The sequence below is a fragment of the Dermacentor silvarum genome, chromosome 7, assembly GCF_013339745.2.
Source record: "Dermacentor silvarum isolate Dsil-2018 chromosome 7, BIME_Dsil_1.4, whole genome shotgun sequence".
Lineage (NCBI taxonomy): Eukaryota > Metazoa > Arthropoda > Arachnida > Ixodida > Ixodidae > Dermacentor > Dermacentor silvarum.
In genome coordinates, this window is record NC_051160.1 from 100,831,710 (window position 1) to 100,846,901 (window position 15,192).

Below are 15,192 nucleotides of genomic sequence, written 5' to 3' on the forward strand. Positions count from 1 at the left end.
CCGGCGTGCTGCAGCGAGCCGTATCACCCACAGCAGCAAGCAGCTGGCAAGCAATTCAAACGCCGTCTCTGCGGGCGCGTCACTTCCGTCTGCCCCGCGCTCCGCATGCAGCCGCCGCCAAGCCGATACCACGGCGCGTCGGAAGCGCCGAGAAGGAAAAACAAAGGCCGCGTCGTTTTTACGAGGTCGCGAGCGCCGGGGAGTTGGGTCAAACCGTACCGCGGCGCACGCTGCTGACTTCGCGCGCCCTTCTCTTGCCTCTGTGCCTTCGTTCGTTTCACTTGCGCTGCTGGCGTCAGCTCGACGATGCCGCGGCTGCTGGTGGTCACGTGACTGACCCCGCCCCCCGCTGGCGTGCACGTGCTCAACCTCGTGCGGCGCTCTTTGCGCTAGCGCCGCATGGACGAGCGTCGCTTGCATTACAGGCGAAGACCTCGGTGAGTTAGTTGCGTTCCCGTACGGGCTTGGGTGTGCGTGTATGAATGTGTGTATGTGCGTGTGTCTGTTGAGTCCGGTGCGCCTTTGCGGCCTCATCGGATTCGCATGTAGCAGAGGAGGACAGTACTTTGCCCGTGCCTTCGGCGCGTACGAAATGCAGTGGCTGCACAGGTTCGTTCGCGTCCTCGCATTGTGTATTCCAGGAGCCCGATGGCGTCTGCTGCGGCGCTGGTGCCAGTGCTGATGGCATTTGCACTTTGAGCGACGCTTTAAATGCACTCCGATTACAAGCAAAGTAATACCAGGGTCTTTCTATAATTGAAAGACCCTGTAATACTAGACCGCGGTGGTCATTAAACATTTCCCAAGCAGCGGGAAAACAGCGTCAACAGTAGGACGCACTGGACGAACGGTACTTGCATTACTGAATCGCTTATTCAAGATTGACTTGTCGCCATCGTAATCGAGCCGCTCTCAAATAACTAATTGAAACAATCGTTTGCAAGTTACAAACATTCACCTATATACCTTTAGCTATGTCTCTGAAGTGAGCGTAAGCGTGCTCGTGTACTGTGGTTTTGGTAGATGAATATAAGTGAAATGAATGAAGAAAGTCGGAAGGGGGGGGGGGGGGGGGGGGGGAGCGTGAAGGTTCGCTGGAAAGAAAAAAGGAAACATTCTGTTTCAGTGGACATTAAAAGCACGTGGCCAAATAATTCAGAGCAGCCTACTACAGCGTCCCTCAAATGCTATACTTAGTACTACCAGTAAACATCATAAATTATTAATCGCAATATCCCTATCGGCATGTTTGCGAACAGCATCACCTGTTCCGTAGTTTTCATCGCTAGGCCGTCACTTAACTGCACCAACTGCTGACTTTTTTTTTACCTGGTCTATTTACAAGCGGGACAAAATGATACGGGATCGGCAAGGAGGAGGAAATAAACTTTATTGAAGACAAGGGGAGGGGGGGAGCCGAGGTCAGGCAGAGGGGGCTAGAGTGACGTCCAGCTGGCCGCGACCTTCGCCACCCAGTCCGCCAGCCCGGCTTGGGTTTGAGCGTTAGTAGATTTTAGTACGGAGTCCCACGCCTCCTGTGAGGGAGCTTGCCGTAGCAGATTTCTTGATTGGCATACTGCAATCTTGCGCTCTCTAACGAAGTCAGTGCGTAAGGTCGAGACATGGCAATGCGCATGCACGTTCTTTCACGCTCGTGTGGCTACCAGTACTCTGTAAAATAATTTGCACCTTTGTTCACTTTTGAGAGTGTAAATTATTTTTCAGTGTGCGCAATACCAGTTAATTTCTTCGTAAGACGTCGCTAGAATGCAGTAGACACGCGCTCGCTGTTCCCGCACAATGTTTGTCTCCGCCCATTCTTTGCACTCCGCCGGTAAAGGCTGCTTAGTTACGTAATACTTTTTTATGAAATCACCACTCCCCCTTTGCCGAAGCAAAACTAAGAAAGTCAATGAGAATCCTAAGTAGAATCGTAATCAAGTGCCGCACTACAAAAGTTTAATTTGCATGTATGGCTCTCTGTTGACAGATTTAGAATAAAAATTGTGACATTCCTACTTGCATACAAGATTCTAATTGCTTAGTAGAATAAAAATCGCCTAATTCTGCAGTCAAATCAGCCGGATTACTTGGAGGCTGACAGTTCTTGCGCGATAAATTGCAGTAGGCTCCTGGTTACTCAGTGGTTAATTATTTGTAATTATTCTCTTGAGGGTACATGTTGCATATGTGCAAATGAATTCGACGAGTGAGGAAGGCACATCCATTTATCAGAAATTCCGTGCTTAGCGTCAAAAACTGTAGCGAAGGGCATTGATCTTCTAATCGGCACTTATCGGCCTTTCATTATTCCGCAGTGCTGGTGGCATTACTGGTGACGTACTGCTATACCGTTGCTGTAACCGATATGCCGACACCTCGTATACTGATGCTATAATTTCACGTATTTATTCCCTCCCAACGTCACAGAATAAAACTGCGGCATCTGTCGCTCTGCTTTTTCATGTTCTCTCACCAGTCTAGGTTCTCATCGCACACCACTCGAGCACGGGCTCCTGCTTGCAGGCTTATTTATCAACTTGTAAGAAGATAAGCGCGTCGGCACTCCCTCGAGTATCGCTGATGGGCAGGATTACAAAGTAACGTAACAACAAAAGAAACGTTTAAGCTGCCGAATATAACCACTGCAGTGGTGTTTATCTGCTTGAGACGTGCATCAAGCCAACAGCCGGAAAGTGAACGTTCGTCTCTTATACGTATAGGCGTCGTGTACAGACATCTCGTCCTTTTGAACAAGTGAACTTCAAAGTTAAGGGTCACTCACAGGCTGTCACACGAAAAGGTTTAGTGACACTTGCGTTGCGCTCAAGTGTGTAGCCTCGATAGCACTGCTTCAAGAATAACTAAAAGAAAACTCAATGCAGAGTCGGCGCTAACCTTAATTAAGACCACTTTCTCGTGATTTCAAATGTTTTGAGCGTCCCCGCCAAATTAGTGAAGCTAAAACAAGCTTGAAACGTTCATTTTCCGCCCCAGCCAGGTTGTCTTACAGAAATCCCGCCATTTTAACTGTCTGTATTTGGATATGTTCGTTCCTTATATTGGTTGAAAACAAGTAGACATGTTAACGAGTTTATAGTATTTCGAAGGACCTTGTAATTAGGTTTTTTTTATAATAAAACACTACATCATTTTTAAAGCTCAAGATGCTGAGAATCATATCAAGCCTTATGACTTCATAGATGGACATTGTCATCAATCCCGAATGACACTTCGGTTAGCCGTCTAGATCCACGCCGCCAAAGTGACACTGAGTGAGGCAAAGTGCACGCGCTTGAAGTGTCACTGAATTTCGCCGTCTGACTTGGGTTTTATTGGCAGCTACGAACCCGGAACACCAGTTCTCACTTTTCCGTGCGCTCATTCGTCCACGTCATAAAAACTGTGGCGAGATGACAAGCAAGAAAGAAGCGTTCGAGTACAGAGCCGAACGCTCACGTTTTGAATTTCTGGTGCATATTTTTTAACAGCGAATGATGTGTCGCCGACTCCGGTGTTCGCTTGGTGAAATTATTTACGCTTTCCTGAAAACGAGAGTGATTTCTATAGAAAGTCAGAATTTCTATAGAATATCCTGAAAATTCGTCTACTCAGAACCTTCAGAAAATTTTAATTGTTTAGAAAACCATGACAATATAGCTACTGTTTTTACGAAGGCTGCCAAAGAAATTTTAATAGCTTGTGCCAGGTAGCTGAACAATAGTTCTTGAGCTGGATTACTGAAAGAGGGGTACATTACTTGCACGTGAAATCAAAATGCATAACGAACTAATTATTATTTTGAACTAATGAAGTGTTTAACTAATTACTATACGGCGCATATTTTTATTCACAAAACGTAGCCGGTGACTTAGCAAAGCGCATCCACTTGATTACTGAGGAAGATACGATATGTTCAGTAAATTAAATTGCATTGTAGGTTTTTACGTGCCGACACTACGAAATGATTGCGAGGCACGCCGTAGTGGGGTTCTTCGGATTCATTTTGCCCATCTGGGGTTCTTAAACGTGCACCCAATGCGCGGTAAACAGGCGTTCTCGCATTTCGTCCCTATGAAAACGCGGCCGCAGTGACCGTATTTTTATATAAGCGAAATGCGGAAATGCCCGTGTACCGAGCATTGGGTGTACGTTTATGAACCACAGATAGGAAAAATAAATCTGAAGAACTCCACTACGGCGTGTCTCGTAATCATATCTTTCTCCAGGCGCGTTAGAACCAAGAATTTAATTTGTTTAAGCTTAATCGGTGAAAACGTGTTAATCGTCACTTATGAGTTTTAATCTTTTGTGCAAGCAATATTCGCCTCTTCGTGTAATCCAGCTCAAGGACTTCAACTGTGCTACATCTAGCACTGGTGATCTACTTGAATTTTGTGTAGCTTAAAAAAAAACAACCGGTATATTATTTTATTTTAAAAAACAGCTGCAAGTCGAAAATCGAAGTTATGACTTAATGATTGGGGCTAGGTTGTTTTGGATTATCGTGAACGTCTGACAGCAGTGGCATATGAAGCGAGTGGCAATGCAGACAAGGAGGCGAAATACAACTGCTGCCGAGGCACAGCGCCCGTGTGTGTCGCCTTCTTGTCTGCGCTGAATTTCCCAGACGTCGTCGCAGTGGCTGGCTGCATCCGCGACAGAAGCCGGTTTCGTCCGATCGCCTGTTTTCAGCGGTGACCGAAATAGCAGCGGAGGAGGAAAAAGATGGAATGAATAAAATCTAAAGGCACGGGCAGCTTTGCGTCGACATGTGCGTCGATTCTCTTTGCTAGTGCGGCAGCGAATTAACGGAATGTCGCCAAACTGCAAAACAGAGCAGGGCGGTTTTTGCATGTCCTCGGTGTGAAACATAACAAAATGAAAAAAAAAACTAAATAAATCACTGTATTTATGCTATTTTAACCCATATACGCCATCTTTAAAAACACTGTAGGTCCCCTTACGTTTTACTTCAGCTCGAGTGCTCAGTCTGCGGCACAGGGGTTATTAAAAAAAATAATAAGACGCCCACAGTCGGACCCGGATATACCGAATCTCAAGGGAATCATGAAAATGTTCGATATAGATACAATTTTATATAGAAAATAAAAATGTTATACAAAAATTTCAAGGGAATGTGCTGCTGTTCGTTACACACAATAATTCGTTATATGCGGGTTCGATATATGCGGGTTCGACTGTACAATGCCAGTAACACCGCAACGCGGTGCTCGATCTGTGTTACACTTTAAATCGGTTCGAGCACCGACCTGTGTACCGGCGTTCTGGCGCATGGGTGGGGCAGAGGTGCAGTAAAACGCCACAGAACAAACCCAGTTAACTTCAGGTGTCGGCGATATTCACACCTACATGTAGCGCGACGGAAACAAAAGGCAAGTTGATTACGCGCGGGAGCTCCCATTATAAGCTAAACTTTTGCTTCAGCGTTGTATAAGGTATTATCTATTGCTGACTTAGCAGTACACTGTAGCAACGAATGTAGTATCGCAGCAAACCAAAGATGTAAACGCTCAGCCACAGAGGTATTATTGACATGTACGAAAGCGTACTATTGTATTTCACGAGCAATCGCAATGTCAACCTGCCTTGCAGGTTTCACCACGCGCACTTCTTTAACGCGCGCCTAAATCTAATTACACGAACGTTTCTGCATTCTGCCTCCGTCGAAATGCGGCCGCCGCGGGCGGTCACCGAACCCGTGACCTTGTGGTCAGCAGCAGAACGCCATAGACACTGAGCCACCACGCCAAGTACGCTCGTACGTTTCACCCGCTCTTACATTGCACACATAGTCTAGGGCCAAATCGAAAGCCCGGTTCGTGATTCGGGCGGGGCATAGATTGAACGCTGCTATGCAGGAAAACTGCAGAAGGGTTTGAACAGGTCTTTGGAACTCATGCGTCGTGATTTTGGTCGTCCACATGTCGCGAGCGGGGCACTATTTCTGCAGGCACGACCGAATCAACACCTGACGTATTGCCACGCGGCTGAAGCACTTCAGCGGCCGTCACCACAAGTATTAAATTAAGTTCTGGAGTGTCCCCGTGCTAAAACTACACACTGATATCAGATTGTTGTTTTAGCACGTTTTTACCACCTGGGATTCTCTAACATGGACCCAAATGTGCGCCAGCATCGCTAAACGTCACAGTTGTGCCAAATTACACGAGTAGTGCCGCTCCATTTAGATAAGGTCCTACGATAATCGGGCTTAACAGAAACGCGCCTGCCGTCGTTGGCGCAAAGTGTGCTTGTAGCAGATAAGGTTCGTAAACACTTGGCCGGTCAAGAACATTGCGAAGGTGATTGCCGAGGTTCGAGTAAGGAAAGTGTGCCAGGAGAGTTGGCCAGAAAGGGGTTCACCTTAGCCGCAGCGCAATTGCGAGACGCAACACTAAGCATAAGCGTCATTTGCATTTGAGAAACACGAGGTGAGAGCTAAAAAACAAAGTGTAGAAAGGGATATCTTTGAAGCGAGCAATTACCACTCTAGGAGAAGTCCTACGTAGCCCGCGTAATAGCGATTGATCGCTCCACGCGTCGCTTGAAGTGAATAAGTTGAATAAGCACAAGCTAGAACACACATTCGGTCCAGTTATACATACTGTTCTCGGTGGCGCTTGATTTCGGTTGCAACCGCGTGCACTGAGACGTGAGCAAAAGTGACAAAATTTCGGTAAACTTCGTCTTATCGTTCGGAAGAATGTTGTGGGGCAGCTCTCGCGTCATGTTGAGAAGCAGCATCTTTTGGACACCTCTTCCCGTGTCTTCAGTTTCGCGACCCCGGCATGCCTGCTTAGGTGCCTTGCCATCTTCTTTACCGCATTACATTTCATAACCAAATGACAGCGAAGAATTACGATTGATAACACCAAGTAATATACGTTAATTCGGCTCCACGTACGCTTTATGTACGACTGCTTTTTAGTTTCACTCTGTGAAGTTTCACAGTGCAATGCACAGTGCACAGTGCAATGCAATGCACAGTGCAAGTTTCACAGCGTAAATGCAACCACTTTAGAAATCATCTCGGTATCACCAAATGGCGTCTGTGAGCTGCTTCTCCATATATGCATTGCAGCTCTAAGTTCATATTCACCAATGTTGGCGCTCAGTTAAGCCATGTCAAATCACTCCCTTGACCACACAACCTTTTATTCACTCCAAGGTGATCTGAATCTGTTAGCATGTTAACATGTGGAGGAAATATTCCACGGCGGTTTCTTGCTATTCCGCTTCCACGCTGGCTGGCAGATGGGGCGCACGACCCCATCTTTCTATTCAAAAAAGTAAATACTACTACTTCAGGAAGGAAAGGACCACAGCTTCATAGTGTACATTTATGTAGCTTTATGAGAAAGCGTTGTCTCGGAGCAAACTCCCGTTTCTGCAATCAAATACAAATAAAACACATCTATTCTCTCATTAGACAAACACTCAACCGATTATATTGAAGCTCTTTGCACTTCATAATGAAAGTAGAGTTCTACCGATTATAACAAGCAATATGTTAGATTTAGAGTCTCGAATTGTTCACAAATATTTTTGAATATCATGAAGCTTAAAGTAATAATGGAAGCCCAGTGTTTGCGAATCCTTAACTCTGCACCACTCTAAACTGCATCTGTTGTACAGCACGCAAAGCTGACAAATTGCGATATATGTGTTTAATGCTTACTTGAAGTTGTTAGAGTGCTTACAAACATTTTTGCAAGTGAAGTCCTACTCACAAATTATTGAGTAAAAATAAAATTGTGTCCTGTGGTTTTGCGTGCCAAAACCACGATATGATTATGAGTCACGCCGTAGTGGGGGACTCCGGATTCATTTTGACCACCTGGGGTTTAGCGTGCGCCCAATGCACGATATACGAGCGTTTTTGCATTTTGACCCCATCAGAGCGGCCGCTGGGGCCGGGATTTGATCCCGCTGCCACGGGCTTAGCAGTGCTGGAAATTCATTTCAAGTGGATGCGTCTTGCAAACTCGCCGGCTACAATTCGCAAATTGCAGTGTGTGCCGTAAAGTAATTAACTAAGAAGTTCATTAGTCAATTTTTGTTAATTAGTTGAATATGTGTTTCGATTTCTCGTTATTTAGTGTCCGCCTCTTTGAATAACCCAGCTCAACGATAAGAATTATGCTCCTGCCACAGTCGATTTTGAAAAATTCCGTAAAGCCTAATTTTGAACACCCGGTATGTTATAGCGATAGCACCCCATCCGCAAAAGATACCTCTCGTCGAGCGCGGTCGCTTGTAGGATTGCAACGGCAACGAAGTTCAAGGTAGGATACTGTGGATAGTGGCAATTGCTACGGAATTTCCCCTGGGGCGCAGTGATTATAACGAGATGTACTGTGTCGGGACATAATTCGGAATTATGGTGTGCAGCAAGATTACCACTTCGTGCGTCTGCTGAAGTGCCCATGAGGTTTCGTGATTCACGGATGGCATAGGAGTATGCAGCAGGTTAGGCAAGGAAGCTATCCCTGACTTTGACACTCGTCTTCGATGGCTTCTGCCATAATTTTAAACACTCTTGTGATCTCATCTCTGTCCAGGAACGCCGAGGCCGGCACAGAAATGAGGTCTCTTCAGATGAGCTCCGGCTACCCGGATGACTTTCGGTTTGGCTCCATGGTCAGCCGAAAATATTGCTGCGCTTCCGGCTTGGCCATTTCCGTCCTCGGTGTCATCTGTGGTGTCCTGCTGGGCCACTTCGCCATGCGTGGTGGCAGCAATTCCAAGTCAGGCCAACATGGGATGGCAGAAGCAGAAACGGTCGGCCAGGTTAGAACTGTTGAAGATGACGTCATGGCATTTCTCAACAAGTACGACTACGAAGCCATGTTGCGGTGAGTCGACCTAGTTTCTCTCGCACTAAGTGTGACCTTCGCTGCTTCATATGACAATATGTGGAACGTGCTACAAGATTGGCTTTCTGAATGAGCTACGGTAATTAAATTTTCAACATTTAGTCTCTTCATCATTAATCGGATCGGTTGCTTTCAAAAGAAAGAAAGAATGGCCTGAGTCAATTTTAATGCCTGTTTTAATGAACAATGAGGCCATTAATTGTCATTAGGACCACTTATTCAAGAGAATGCTTAGGCCGCATGGATTTTTATAAAACATATCATATATTCGTTGAAACGTTGCAGCTCATTTTATGTATTTTTTCTGGTTCATTGGTTTAGAATCCATAGTCGTACACCAGTTATTTAGAACACCTAGACGATTTACACTAACAATCATTTATACCATTGCATAATGTCCCGTGCATGAATGAGTCACGACTTTTGAGTAGGCGAGTTGCTAAATTTGTGTTGTGGTTGTTATTAACGACCACACTGCGTAATAATGTTTATGCTCCGAATGATCTTTTTTTTGTTATATTCTAAAAACGATGAAATTGTAGTCACGAGAAGCTTAGCGACATCAAAATATTTTTCTGTGATATTTGAGTTCCAGAAACAAATTATAAGCATCCACGAGCTCGTTTGGAGCCACAAGACAAAGTTCAGGCAAATTCATTCACTGGTAATTATTTCCGTGCTGGATGAACATCCATACCGATGGCACATGCAGACACTATAGTGTCAGTGTTGTCCCTGCGTTTTCGTATGAAACGCAATGGTAGGAACTCTGATGATGTTAATGATGATCTTTAAACATGGCGAGCCACCCACAATGGAGTATAGGTCAAGAATTTGATGGTTGTAGATTATGCCAGCGCTTCTTTCGTCCTTCGTCCTTTCTTTAAGTTTTGCAAGACAGTGGACTTTTTCTTTCTAGTTTTCTGGCAGTAAACTTTTCGTTGTACCTGTTGAAAATATATTGTGTTTTTGCAAACATTTGCACGCACCCATTCGCTCTTCCTTCAAATATTCATTAGGCTTGATAAGGCACTGTCGGCAGTTTCATTAATTTGACACACCAGCAGTTATAGCATTTTTAGCACGATTTTCATCGGTCAAAGTGTCTGACGGTTAAGGATATGACATTCGTATTTGATATACTTGAGTGCGAGTCCCGCTGAAGCACTGCAAGTTTGTTCGTTCCCTGTACTCAGCAGATCGTCATTTCGGTCTTTGAAATGACGATATGCTTAGCGCCTGCCCGACTCATATCACCATAAACCACAGAAAATGCCCTCTGTGTTCTTCGGATGATAAGGAGTTTGCCATTTATTTGTTTATACCAACACAGCGTCATTGTTCCTGCAGCTTTTTTTTTCCACCCCGATTGACTGGCTTCGAATTCTCGAAGGATCTTGAACACTGACCAGAATGATGTCAGCCCGCATAGCTTTAAAGAGACACCAAAGACAAATATTGAGTCACGTTGTTTGCCAAAGGGCTGTTCTGCAATAACAAAACGCCAGCACTTGCCGTGAGAGAACGCTTGAGTAAGTGAGAAAAGAAGCAAAAAACAAGACAGATGGCGTCGCCGTCTCGGATTTCCTGCACTAGCTCGCCGTCAAGTCATGGATTTTGACGGCATCTCCTCGGGACTAGATAATTTTTATTGCTAAAACTGGGCGATATGGTATTCCAAAAGAGTATTGAAAACATTTCGTGTGCTAAAACAGACAACAGAAAAGAAAGAGCATTGAGGTTTGAGCGCGAGATTAAAGAAGAGCGTAGTTTCTTTGCCTGCATTTTTATCCTCTTTCTCCACCAAATGAATATATATATATATATATATATATATATATATATTGAACTGCACAAAAGAACCTGTCAAAACAGATTTGGTGTTCTTCTTTATTGTCAATTTCAACACCCTGCTGTGCGATGCAGCACAGGTAAAAAGAAGCACGCGTTCGACGTTTCTGTAGTTCACTTATTTTGAGCGTTCTTGCCCCGCTTCATTCTCCCGGCCGCCTTCTTCCACACACAAAGTACGAGACTGTGATGTTCTGCGCTCGCAGGACATTCGTCGAAATGCCAAAGCTGGGCGGCACCGAAGGCGACCGCACTTCGGCCGAATACGTAGCGAAGATGTGGGAAACTCACGGGCTCGAAGACGTGCACCTGACGCCTTACAAGGCGTACTTCTCTCATCCGGACCCGGATCGACACAGCCAGGTATATGGATCAGACTCGTATTCTCCACGTAAATATTTGACGGGTCATTAACCCTTACAGAGGCCTTGAATAAGCAAGAGCTTCGAGCGTGTAGCGCACGATTGATGACGGTAATGAGTCAACCTTATGCTCACTCAGTCAAGGCTCGGGAGCCTCGATAACCGGTTTTCCTTGCCGAGACACCCTAGCCAAGGCACAGCGGTGGGCGTGCAATTTAGTGACAGAGAAAGCGCGCTCTACGAACTAAGGTCGTTTCTTGCCAAGCTCAACATACAGCATCCTCGGCCATCCTCAATTTCATTTAAAGCGAGCTACAACTCGGAGCTGACTGCTATCTGCACATTGATGTGCATGTGAAGCGACAGGTGCGGTCCTATTAACCCTGCAGTCTAACCGTTTCTATGCAATCTGCTTGTGTAAAAGAAATTATGCAAAATTTCAAATAATTCGGGGCGCAACATTTTGTGCAGAACTTCTTGCAACGTCCTCAATTATCTTATAATGTGCACGAAATCGTCAAAATTTTGTGAAACAATTCCAAGGGCAACGGATTTTGGGTACGAGCCCAAAAATCCGCAAAACACGTATATTGAAATTCAGTAAGCAGCGCGAAATATAGCGTTTAAAACTGGTAGATTCGACCTAATAGACCCCGCATTAAACCACTATAGCAATTGTAAATAATATATTGGTAAATGTTAATGAAGCGATGTCGTAGTTGAGGTAGATGCGTTGTACCTCTGAAATGCGACGTACCTCTGTGGAATCCGGAAAAACCCGGTTCGAATAAAATTAACATGGCCTAGTCGTTCGATCCCACTTTATTATTTTATACCGTCCACGATTTCTGCACACGGATTGCAAACACAATGTCATCTGCAAAAATTTGCCTCTCTGACCTTCATTCATGAAATGCTGTCCGAAGAGACTGCGTTGCGCATGCTGCAGGTTCGAAATTGTCAGTCAGTCATTGTTTATTGTTCATTTTCACCAGAACAAAAACATCGGTGAAAAAGGTGGAGACGGCGAAAAAGCTGCGGATACTGCAGCTTGACTAAGCGCCGTCCACCCTGTAGGAGCAATGACAGGGTTAATATACAAGCAAAAAGCGAATAATTATACAAGCAAAAGTGAATAAATAAAGCAGCAGGATAAATTCACAAGCGAAAACAAATAATTATTATACACTAATACGAAAAAAGTTGTCGCAGTTTCACCTGAAAGGCGAAGCATCAATTGCGATAGCAAATTTTTAGAGAGCTATACGGAGTAATGATATTAGCTTTATCAGCTGTATAAACTTGGACATGCAGCAGCACCGGCAACGCGCAGAACTGTTGTCGACGCCGTCGGCGTTTTGCCCGCGTTCGCTCAAAATGCATGCGGCGTTGGTGACTGTTGCCGGAGCCTCTGATATAAATAGGCACTTGGTGCCGCAGCTAAACGTCGCCTTCCTTCCCTCCCCCTCCCCCCCCCTCCCCCACGGCCTCTCGCGCGTCGGAAGAAGGCGCGTTTGCTCTACATATATGGTGATTGTAAAGGAGGAAAGAGACGCCTACTTCTGCAGCCCTTAAGGGAGCACGGCGCAGAACGCGCGTTTGTTCTCCGCCGTGCGTTCACTCACCGTGAAAATGCGCGCCCCTCGCACCCTTTCACTCGCACATACAGCGTTCGGCGGCGCGCGGCGACGATTTCATCTCCATTGACGTCATACGGAACCTCACGGCGACGGCGACGGCGACGCCGACGGCAGAAATCTGCTTTTGAGTGTCCATATAATTGCTATCGCAATAACATATTAATAGTACATATAGCATCATTTTCGCACATAATAAAGCAAGAGAAGACAAATGGCATCGTAGCTCTATGCTTAGTGAAAACATAATGATCTAAAGCAATACAATTTAAGGAATCCTCATCCTTACAAAGCAGCGTCGCACGTTGATTGGCCATTTTTTACTTTTTTAAATTTCCTATTGCTGACTCAGATATCGCGGTTTAAGCTCGTTTTGTTCAAAAAGACTTGTGTTCCATTTTGCTTTGTACTATTTTCCAACACTTTCTAACATGAGAAATTACTTCGAGCGATTATTCCTATAGCATCTAAGCAGCGACTGGATGTAGGTTTACCCTCTTACGATAAAATTTTCTCGTTGGTTCTGTTAGAATGAGCGAAGTGCTAATAATTTGTTTCTTTTCAGATATCCATCATTGACACTGAGGGAAAGGTCGTCTATTCGGTTACCAGGCAGAAGACTGGCTCCGTAGAGCCCTACCTAGCATATTCTGCCAGTACTGGCAGTACACCTGTTGTGGTAAGCACGAGCCGTCTGGAAATCGGAGCTCGCCGTCTTAGTATCAAAATTTGCGGTTTATGCACCCGTATCTTTGCGACGTTGCATATATGCGTGTGTACAGTATTTCCTGCATGTATTTTTTCACGCAAAAAAACATGCGAGCTGCTACTCAGATACATACGAACTTTCATCAGCTTTAGCTTAGCAGCAGTGATTCAGAGTCAAGCAATGAGAGAACAAAAATGGATGGACGACGCTAACAGGCCAAACATTTTTAAGCTATAACCGTCGTTGAATCAAAAGTTCATTGGCATTACCATAAAATATGCGTTAAATGTGGTGCGGTCTTGAAGTGAAATATGGGGTGCACAGCTGCCGTGCTCCCCAGGTGGTGGCAGCTTGTCCTATAAGGACAGGTGCGCATTGATCAAGAAACCTCGCTATTCGTTGAGCCTTCGTTGGTTTTAAAGGTGACCGCCGTTATGAATGTTACAAATTATGAGTACATTGAGCCCACAGATCCTCCAGCCGTGCTAATCACTTGTTTTCTTTTCCTTACATCTATTCGATGCTCAAGAAAATCAGTTTGTTCGCTACGCCATTTCACTTCGCAGCGCAAATTATATGGTCCGCACTCAGCAAGCTTCTTCGATCATAGGCGAGTGATTCGTAAAGCGAGTGGATTCACATGTTCCACTGGTCGTTTAGGATCATCAACTTGTACCGTGGTAGCACACTTTCACTTGCCGGGCCTTCGAGGCACACCAGTTTAGCAGGAAACTTCAGTGAGGATACTTCGAGCCATTTCCGATCTGCCAAAGCTCCGAAGTCTGATATTATACGTTTATAAAAGCGTCAACCTGCATTTATTCTGGTCATGTTTTGATGCATGATTACCGCTTTTGTGCTGATTGTGGGCTCCATTAGCGTTTAAAGCACACTACATACATATGGCAGAAATAGACACACTAAACTTCACGTGTGATGAAGTTCATAATCAAAGAAACGTATAGATGCGCAGCATGTTTGTAATCGAAATGATACAGTATAGTGTACGCAAGACGAGCAGAAAACCACGTTGATACCACTACTCATTTTCTGTGCTTCCAACAATACTTTTAGAGCGCAGCTCTTATGCGCCCCTTCTTGCGGAGAGTCTCGCGGTTGGCGTCGTCACTTGTAACCGAGCGAACGAGCACAGCGAAAGATGAGAGCGAAAGATGAGAGCGAAAGATGAGAGTGAAAGATGAGAGCGAACGCTGAGCGCAGCGGGGGATGAAAAAAAAGCGGCTAGAGTGAAGAGGCGCGAGGAGGAACGCGGAAAGGAGGGTGCAGCGGAACCATGAGGCGGAAAGCGGAGGAGGGTATGGCGTAAGCGTGACAAGAAAGCGTAGCGCGGCGACGCGACAACGAGATGGCGCCACAGTAGCGCGCGCCGTCCACAAGCATGGTTGGCAAAAATGCCCGTGCGCTGCTCGTCTGGGAGGTCTGTCGGCGGCGGCTGCTGTGAATCGCATTAGGTAGTATTCGACACTTAACTTTCCAAAAATTGGCCGCTTATGTGAAATTTTACATTTCGGATAATTTACGGCACTTAGAGCTTCATGAATAATTTTTTTTTCCTGCATGCAGAGACTGTGAGGGCAGCGCGTCGGCGTCCTTGTGACATAACGCTTTGCAGCCTCTCATCTACTCTGCGAACTCTCGATACCTCTTCCACGTGCGCAGAAACTACCGCTACAATCCGGCGTGGAGCAGTTCATTTCGCACTTGTAAAACAG

General features: G+C 45.4%; 1 pseudogene; it reads left to right on the top strand.

Annotated features, from left to right (window-relative positions):
• LOC119458315 (N-acetylated-alpha-linked acidic dipeptidase 2-like) overlaps positions 1-15,192 on the top strand; it is a 49,796-nt pseudogene continuing 34,604 nt past the window's right edge.